Raw genomic sequence first — 10,133 nt, forward strand, 5'->3', positions numbered from 1 at the left:
AAAGTTCTTACTGGCTTCTCCATTAGCAAATGTCCAGAGAGAGTGAGGTGGAAGCTTCATGTCGTTTTCTGACCTTGTCTCAGATGTCACACAGCATCACTTCTGCTATAGTGGCTCTAAGTGAGTTACAAGGCTTACTAGGATTCAAAGAGCAGAATGAGATTCAACCTCTTAAATGGGGTGGGTGTCAAGGTCACCTTGCAGAAGAGCAGGTACAGTGGGAGATATTGTTGCAGTCATATTTGAAAACACAATCTGCCACACCATTCCTGTTTTATCTCTACCCCTCCACACCCTCCACTTCCATGAACTATTTGAAACCAAATCTCAGACATCACATTTTCATCTGCAAACATTTCTATATATATAGACTTGTTAGTGGGTTTTTTTTTTTTTTTTTTTTGCCATTTACGAATGAAGAAATTGATCTAAGAGAAGCTTCTATCACTTGTCAAAAGTCACAAACTAGCCTTTATAAAATTAAAAAAATTAGCTAGGTGTGGTGGCATATACTTATGGTCTCACCTACTCGGGAGGCAGAGGCTGTGGGCTTGAGCCCAGGAGGTCGAGGCTGCAGTTAGCCCTGATTGCACCACTGCACTCCAGGCTGGGCAACAGAGTGAGACCCTGTGTTAAAAAAAAAAAAAGCCACCAAACTTTTTGGTTCAAACATATGATTCCCTAATATGTTTGATTCTACTGCCTATGCTCTTTCCATACTGCTATTTTATAACGGTGAGCCACTGAGCGATTTTATGTTATGTATTTATTTTAGAGACAGGTTCTCACTGTGTTGCCCAGGCTCGAGTGCAGTGACTATTCAGAGGCAAGATCATAGTACAATGCATCCTCAAACTCCTGACCTCAAGCAAGCCTCCTGCCTCAGCCTCCTAAGTAGCTGGGACTACAGACACATGCCACTGTGCTTCGCTTCCTGAGGGATTTTAAATTGAGAAGTGATATAATTTTGGCTCAGGAAAGTTCTTAGTTACAATGTAGAAGGTAGATTGGAAGGGGCCAGAGTGGGGACAGAGAAACCAGCTAAAAGGCTATAATTAGTCTACAGCAGTACTTCTCAGATTTTAATGTGCATGTGAATCACCTAAAGATCTCGTTAAAATGTGGCTTCTGATTTGGTAGGGTCTGGAGTGAAGCCCAAGATTCTGCATTTGCAACAAGCTGCTACTCGGCTGAAGACCACATTTTGGGTAGCAAGAGCCTAGGCTAAGAATAATGAAAGACTGAACCAGAGAAGTAATACTGGGAGTAATAAAGGGGTAACAAAGAAAGGAAGATAGAATCTATAGGAATTGTTATCAATCGGTAGTACCATTCCTATTTTCCTATTGATTCATAGGGAGGGTTAAAGGAGCTGAAAGATTGTATACCTAGTTAACAACTAAGCTAGGACCAGAACCCAAACCTATCAATTTCTCATCCCACCTATTTACCACTCGAGGGAAGGTAAACACTACAGCTACAAAGCATTAGTAAAACCAAACAATGAAAGTCTTTAACTAATTCATTCCACAGAAAATTTAGTTCACATGTGCTTCATTTTAAATTTTATTCCTTTTTCCTTTCTTTTTTTTTTTTCTTTTTTTTTTTTTTTTTTTTGAGACAGTGCCTTGCTTTGTCACCCAGGCTGGAGTGCAGTGGTGTGATCTCAGCTCACTGCAGCCTCAACCTCCAGGGCTCAAGTGATCTTCCTGCCTCAGCCTCCCAAGTAGTTGGGACTGCAGGTGCATGCCACCACACATGGCTAATTTGTGTATTTTTTGTAGAGACGGGGTTTCACTATGTTGCCTAGGCTGCTCTTGAACTCATGAGGTTAAGCCATCCACCTGCCTCGACCCCCAAAGTGCTAGGATTATAGCTGTAAGCCATCCTGCCAAGCCCGTTAACTATTTCTTAAACTCTTTGTGCCTGCCACCATTTCTCTAGCATAAGGTGGAACATAAATTTAAAAAAACCAAAAAAACAAACAAAAAAAACCACTCATGTGCTTCACTATATTAAATTTTTTAAAGCAGTATTTTATGGTGTTTATTTATGAGTACTGGAATATCTGGGAGCTATGCTTCCTGGGTACTTTTGTCCTGGATTTAACTGAGGAAAAATTTTACAGAAGGCATGAGATTTGACCTGGATCTCAAGGAATGAGGGGGACATTTCCAAAAGTAGGATGGTGGCAATCAGATCCAGGAGCAGGACAATACGTAACATGAACTGCATATGTAAGTTACATGCTTAGCCTCTGCTCGCACTTCCAACCTCCTTCCCTCCAGAAAATCAGTTATAACAAAAAGGGGAAACCACAGCTTGCCTTTTCTGCATTAGTTGTTTTGGAGAAAATTTGTATTTCAGTAGGATAGCTACTACTCAGGAAGGTGAGAATTGGGGATGAAGGTGGGGATAGGATTTGAGGTGACACCAAAGAGATGAATATTAGATCCACATATCCATCCATCTGTCTACTGAATGGGTATGTGTTTAATGACTATCCCACCCCAGGGAAGGAGGGAGGAAGCTTCTCTAACTATTCTGTTCAGGGCCTGACCACCCCATCCCATGTCTAGGAAACATTCACAAATGAAGGCTCGAAGTTTAACCATTTGAGGAAGTACCAGACTGTTTCCCAAAGCAGTGGTGCCATTTTACAATCTCAGTAGCAATGTATGAGGGTTTCAGTTTCTCTGCATCCTCCGTGACACTTGTTATTGTCTGCTTAGTGGGTGTGATGTGGTATCTCATTGTGGTTTGGTTTGCATTTCCCCCTTCCCAGGGCTAATGATGTTGACTATCTTTCCACATACTAATTTCCAAATAGCTCTTGATTGCTGATTGTAGGCATTTATTCACAACTCTGGTAACACAGTTACCATATGACCCAGAAATTCGACTTCTGTGTATGTACTCAAGAAAATTTAAAACATATGTTTACACACAAAAAATTATACAGAAATGTTCATAGTAGTATTATTCACAACAACTAAAAAGAGGAAACAATCCAAATGACCATCAGTTAATGAATGGACAAGCAAAGGTAGTATATTTATATGATGGAACATTCAGCCATGGAAAGGAATGAAGTACTCATATGTGCTCCAAGGTGGATGAACTCTGGAAATGTTACACTAGGTGAAAGAAGTCAGGAACAAATGGTCACATGTTTCCACTTATATGAAATATCCAGAATAGGAAAATCCAGAGAAATGAAAAGTAGAATGGTTGTTACGAGTGCCTGAAAGGAGGATGAATGGGGAGTAACTGCTTAATTGGTATGGGGTTTTATTTTGCAGCGATGGATGGAAATGTTTTGGAACAAGATGTGCGCCACTGAGTTGTTTACTTTAAAATGGTTAATTTTAGTTCAAGGGGCCAGTTGGAGCCGGCTCCAGCACACCACTGCCTGAAGATTTTGTCCACTTAAGTCAGAAAGATCTTACTGTTTATGCCTTATGATAGTCACATGCCACCACTCAAGAAATGAGTACTGAAATGACTAGCACTTTGAATGGGAAGGGGCAAACCCCTGGAGGGCAAAAAGTCAGTATCTCAAATATATTATCCCATTACCTCTGTCTACCTCTCTATCTACCTTCTTACTCACCTTTATTGAATACTTAATTCTCTCAACAGTTTTATTTATGGGGAGATTGAGAACTAGAAATAACTAAGATCATACACACCTAGGAAGTGGCAGAGGTGGGACTTAAACTTTGGTCTACCTCAGTCTATGTTCTTACATTCAAATGGAAACATCAGGCAGCCATAGGAGTGGTACATGGCTGTGTTCCTTGGGTACCCTCAAGCCATGGGGAAACTGCAACACTACGTTTGGCTGCTTGCTAAAGACTTCAGTCTCAATTCAGAACTGGTGGCTTTGGAGCCTTCTGAGGAATTGTGGGGCCGTGTAGCTGCTTAGCTGTCAAATGATTTAGTCAGAACCATGGGGCTTTATCTGATCTGAGGTTTCATTTGTCATCTTTCAGAAAATCCAAAGAGGAATTTAAATATTTGAGGGTTTTCACAAGGAGCTGAAATGCACATTGCTTCCAGGGACGTTTAGGACCATGGTTTCTAAAGACCTCACTTCCCAGATGAAGAAAAAAGCTTATATAGGGGAAATTACTTCCCTAAGATCACACAACTGATTCAGTCAAGCACCACCAGTCAATGAAGAAATAACCAGAAGAAATTTGTCCTCATCCTCAACTTCCCCATTTTCCATTCTGTCTTTTAAAATGTTCCTTTCTTAGTTTCTCTAATAAGATATGCTCTTTTAAAAAACCCTTTATTATACAATTTCATATACTGTATATTACTTATTTATACACTTTTTTTTTTTTTTTGAGACAGGGTCTCACACTGTAACTCAGGCTGTAGTGCAGTGGCATGATCTCGGCTCACTGCATGGCGTGATCTCGGCACACTGCCACCTGTACCTCCCTGGCTCAAGCAATCTTCCCACCTCAGCCTCCTGAGTAGCTGGGACCATGGGTGCACGCCATCATCCCCGGCTAAACTTTAATTATAAATTATACATACTTTATACTTATATATTTTGCTGAATGGGTGACTGATTTCTAAAATATTTTAAAGCAAGTCCCAGACAGCGTACCATTGCAAGGTATATATTCATAAACAAAAGCGGTGTGATATATATAATAGCAGAACCTAAACAAATATAAAGCTTACAGTGGGCCGAAGGTAGGAGAACTAGGCCTTGTTTTCCTTAGCTCTGCCACTAACTAGCCATCTGATCATGGAAAAGTTGTTTAAGCCCTTAGTCCCAGATTTCTTTCCTTAAAAACAAAACAAAACTAGGTTTTATTACTTTACAACATTAAAATTTTATGACAACTCATGGCCCAGCGTGGTGGCTCATGCTTGTAATCCCAGCACTTTGGGAGGCCAAGGTGGGCAGATCAAGTGAGGTCAGGAGTTCGAGACCAGCCTGGCCAGCATGGCGAAACCTGATCTCTACTAAAAATGCAAAAATTAGCCAGGTGTTGTGGTGCACGCCTGTACTCCCAGCTACTGGGAGGTTGAGGTACGAGAATCATTTGAACCCGGGAGGCGGAGGTTGCGGTGAGCTGAGATCTTGCCAGTGCACTCCAGCCTGGGGAACAGAGCAAGACCCTGTCTTAAAAACAAAAAAACCCCACAAAAACCCATAACAATTCAAATTCCTCAAGGGATATTTGGATTTAAAAAGGGAACAGACATTTAATGTTCCCTGGTTAGTTATCTGGTAAAGGAAAGTGATTTGGGGAGCATTAGTTAGAGCTGTGGGGATGGGAGAGGAATTGTTCAGAGGTCTTAAAGTCATGCTTTTCAAACAGATGCCAAAACATTTCCATAGAAGGCTGGTCTTGACTACCACAACTGCCACGTGTGGTTCTGAGAAAGGCAAAATTATGCCATAGTTCCTCTCTACTAGTAGACTTTCAGGATTAGTTGTTTGAATACTCTGAACATCAACTGTCCAAATTAAACTGGGAAACTGTGCTTTAAGGATAAAATGTTTTCCAGCTTCAAACTAATATCTATTTTCTGAAGTATCCAAAAAACTCCACAACTGGTTTAACCTTAAGGGTTTTCTTTTTTTCTTTACTTTTTGTGGTTTGTGAGAGGATAGCGAAAGGCCAGTTTTTGGAAGTTGAATGCTGCCATCTGCTGGTTCACAGGCAGCACTGAGCTGGAGTAGGGAACTCTTTCCATCAGACCCATGGCAGAAAACAAAACCCCACAGGACTAAAGGCATAAGGTGTAGGGTGGTGGGCCACGCCTGTAATTCCAACAGTTTGGGAGGCCTAGGTGGGAGGATTACCTGAGGCAAGAGTTTGAGACCAGCTGGACAACACAGTGAGACCCTCCCCCATCTCTTAAAGGAAAAGAAGCATGAGATGTACAAATCAAAAAGCAACTTAAATTCTTATTACGTTAGCCACAAATGTGTTTATTTTTTCTAGTGTAAGTAAAATATGGTTATTTCAGGAATTTATAAAATATGTTAAATGTGGGAAAACACAAATTTCCTACAGTTCTTAAATTCTAACGCATTTTGGTACATTTTTTCCCAATCTTTGTTGATTGCATTTTTTGCAATATCCTTTCATTAAAAAATCATTTTTTTTCAGCACTCTAACTTTCATTCAAAAATATTTCTTGAGCACCTTCTATATACCAGGTACTTTGTTAGGCACTAGAGATAAAATCATAAAGAAAAAAATCTAAATAGCCCATGCCCTCACAGAGCTTGCATTCATGGTTAGGAGCAACATTAAGCAAATGAAGACATAATTAAAGGTTAAATCATGAGAAATGCTATGAAGAAAAATAAGGCATGACAAAAGGAAATAGAATAATTACAGAGCTACTTCAGATAGGGTGGTCGTGAAAGGTGCCTCTGAGGTAGTGGAAGAAGTAACATTTGAACAGCATTCTGAATGACCAGAAGGAGAAAGCCATGTAAATGTATAAGGGAAGAGTCCCATAGGGCAGAGGTCCCCAACCCAGGGCAGGGGTCCCCAACCCCCAGGCCACAGATGGGTATCTGTCCATGGCCTGTTTGGAACCGGGCCACATAGCAGGAGGTGAGAGGAGGCTGAGCTTCATCTGTATTTACAGCTGCTCTCCATCACTGGCATTACCGCCTGAGCTCCGCCTGCTATCAGACCCGTGGCAGCATTAGATTCTCATAGGAGCATGAACCCTATTGTGAAGTGTGCATGCGTGGGATCTAGGTTGCAAACTGCTTATGAGAATCTAATGCTTGATGATCTGTCATTGTCTCCCATCACCTCCATCCAGATGGGGCCATGTAGTTGCAGGAAAAACAAGTTCAGGGCTCCCACTGATTCTATCTAATTGTATATTTCATTACATTTACATTCATTATATTCATTCAGTATGTTCATTATATATTACAATATAATAATAATAGAAATAATGTACACAATAAATGTAATGCTCTTGAATCATCCTGAAACCATCCTGCCCGCCCACACCCAGTCCATGATAAAATTGTCTTCCACAATACCTGTCCCTAGTGCCAAAAAGGTTGGAGACCTCTGCCCTAGGTGTGAAAAGTGTTCTAAGCAGAAAGGCAAGTGCAAATGCTCTGAGGCAGGAGTATGCTTACTATGTTAGCGGCACAGTAAGGAAGCTGGTGTGGCTGGAAATGTATGTGGGAGATAAAAACAGGAAGGAAATAAAATAGGAGAGCACAGCCAGAGACCAAAGCACAACATGGCCAAACCATGCACAAACTTTATTTTCTCCCATTTAAATCCATTTAACATAACAGAGTTGTATCTTGAAGGATGGGCAGGATCCACAGTCAGCAAAGGAGGGAAAGGGCATCCTGGAAAGAGACAATGTTGAGGCAAAGGCATTGAGTGCTTTTACGGTTAAGGGTATGAGCTCTGGGACTTGAGAGATCTGAGCTCAGATCCCAGCTCTGCCACTTCTGGTTGTACCAGGATCCCCTTTTCCCGAACCAATAGAGTGTAATCAGTTGCTACATCATAGGCCCTATCTCTGGGAACCCTAAGAGCAGACGAGGATGGCTACACTGATAGAGTGCTACAGATCCAGCCAAGCAGAGGGTCACCCAACATCCACTACTACTATCGGATAGAATATTAGAGTAGGAATGTAGTAGACAGGAGAGAGGGAGGGAGTTTGGCACGTTAAAAAGAAGCAGAAAGATGGATGGATGGAGAGATGGAGGCAAGGGGTAAGCACTATAATTTCACCTGACCTTGGGCAGGAGTTTTAGCTACCACTAAGGAGTAGGATCCTGCATAATCTCCAACTTTGGTGTACAGCAAAATTTTCTGGAGGTTTTGTTAAAACACAGATTTTTGGAACCCACACCTAGAGTTTTTGATTCAATAGGTCTGACGTGAAGCCTGAGAGTTTGCAAGTTCCCAGGTGAGGCTGAGAATGCTGGTTTGAAGACCACACTCAGAAAGTTCATGCTATTATTAGTGCCAAAAGAGAGAAAAATGGAAAATTCAGTCAGCCTGTTTCTTGGTTCATGTACTGCCAAACAGCTTGACTGCACATCTGTTGGCATTGTCCCAACTGATTGTTTGCGCTCTTGTACTTCTGATGTTATTCAAGGTAGAGAGGGAGAGATTTGTGATTTCTATAGCTGCTGTTTAATACAGGGGGAAGAAAACCATTTGAAACTTGTGAAATATTGCTAGGTACATTGCCTTAAGCTGTTGCTTTTGCTTCTTGTTTTTGTTTTTCTTTTGAGACAGTGTCTCGCTCTGTCGCCCAGACTGGAATGCAGTGGAGCAATCACCACTCACTGCAGCCTCCACTTCCGGGGCTCAGGTGATTTTCCCATTTCAGCCTCCCGAGTATCTGGGATTAGAGATGCACACCACCCCACTTGCCTATTTTTTTCTGTAGAGGCAGGATATCTCCATGTTGCCCAGGCTGGTCTGGACCTCCTCGGCTCAAGCACTCTACTTGCTTTGGCCTCCCAAAGTGCTGGGATTAAAGGTATGAGCCACTGTGCCTGGCCATACTGTTGCTCTTTACTCATAATTACCCATTAGCAAGCAAGACATTGAAAACAATGTATCTATCCCATATTCTTTGTCAATAAGATTATGAGAAGACAAGCTTTTACATATTCTGGTATTGGGGATGTCAAATGGTACAACCTTTCTGTACAGCAACTTCTTAATCTGTGTAGTATTCCAAATATGTACTATTTGATCTAGCAATTTTACTTCTGGAAAATTATTATGCGTAATGAATTCAAGAGGTACTGCAAAGATATAAGTACATGAAACCTCACCACAAGCATAATTTACAAAATCTTAAACTGAAAGCTACCTAACTGTCCAGCAATGGGGAACTAGACGTATTTTCAAAGATTTCTGCAATTAACGTGTATTATTTTTGTGATTTGAAGAAACATTCTCTCTCCAAATCACTTGCCACAAATTACATTAGGAAGCTTCATGCATATTAGACAACAGAGTAAGACCATTTCTCAAATATATATATATATATGAGGATGTGTATAGGTTATATGCAATTACTATGCTATTTTATATCAGGTACATGAGGACCCATGGTTTTGGTATCCACTGGGGTCCGGGAGCGAATCCCCCAGAGATACCAAGGGACAACTGTAGTAGATTGGACTAAATCCATATTCAACTTGAAGTTTGTTTTAAAAATAAATAATTGAAGTTGGCTTATTTCTTTGACCTTTGTATCTTTCATGAAGGGGCAGTGCAGGGAAGAGACTCCTTGGGAATTAAGGGCTCCAGATAGAATCTAGTTAAGTGCATTTTTGTCTGATACATAAAAAGATACCTTTTTTATACATCAAATAGTCCTAAAATACACATGAATTCTTTAACATCATGTGAACAAGCTTATTGTGCAATTCTATTACATTTACCTGATTATCCATTGCTTGAAAGTTGAATTTCAAGTATATTCCTCTGAGCTGGTGCACGAAATTCTTGTTGTAGTATATTTTGTCCTTAAGAGTAAAGTTTTAACCCCATTTCTCAGATTTGTGTCATTTAAGGACAATAATTAAAAAATATATATTTGACAGTCACTAATTAGATGAGCAACTTTGGACAATTCAACTTCACATAAGTCTCATCATCTCCAGCTGAAAAATGAAGAAGGAATATCCAAGAATCTTTAAGCTTCCTTTTTAGTAGTTAGATTCCAAGTTCTGAATCAGGGAGTATTAGTGCAGTATTCAGAAGGTTTGCATGCATGCATTAATCTAGTCTTTTCGTATTACATCAAAATATCTAGATGAATTTTTCCACTGTTCATCTTTTTAAAAAATTACATGCTTGCATGAATCTAGTCTTTTTTATATTGTTACTTCAAAATTCCTAGATGAGTTTTCTACTGTTTATTTTTTAAAACTTCTTCTTCCTGGGCTCAGGTGATCCTCCCACCTTAGCCTTCCGAGTAGCTGGTACTACAGGCAAGTGCCACCGCATCCAGTTAATTTTATATACATATGTATATATATATATATATATATATATAAAATATGTATATACATATATACATATGTAATATATATATATATATATATATATATATATATATATAGAGAGAGA

The sequence above is a fragment of the Sapajus apella genome, unplaced genomic scaffold (genome assembly GCF_009761245.1).
Source record: "Sapajus apella isolate SASKATOON/1434 unplaced genomic scaffold, GSC_monkey_1.0 scaffold73, whole genome shotgun sequence".
Lineage (NCBI taxonomy): Eukaryota > Metazoa > Chordata > Mammalia > Primates > Cebidae > Sapajus > Sapajus apella.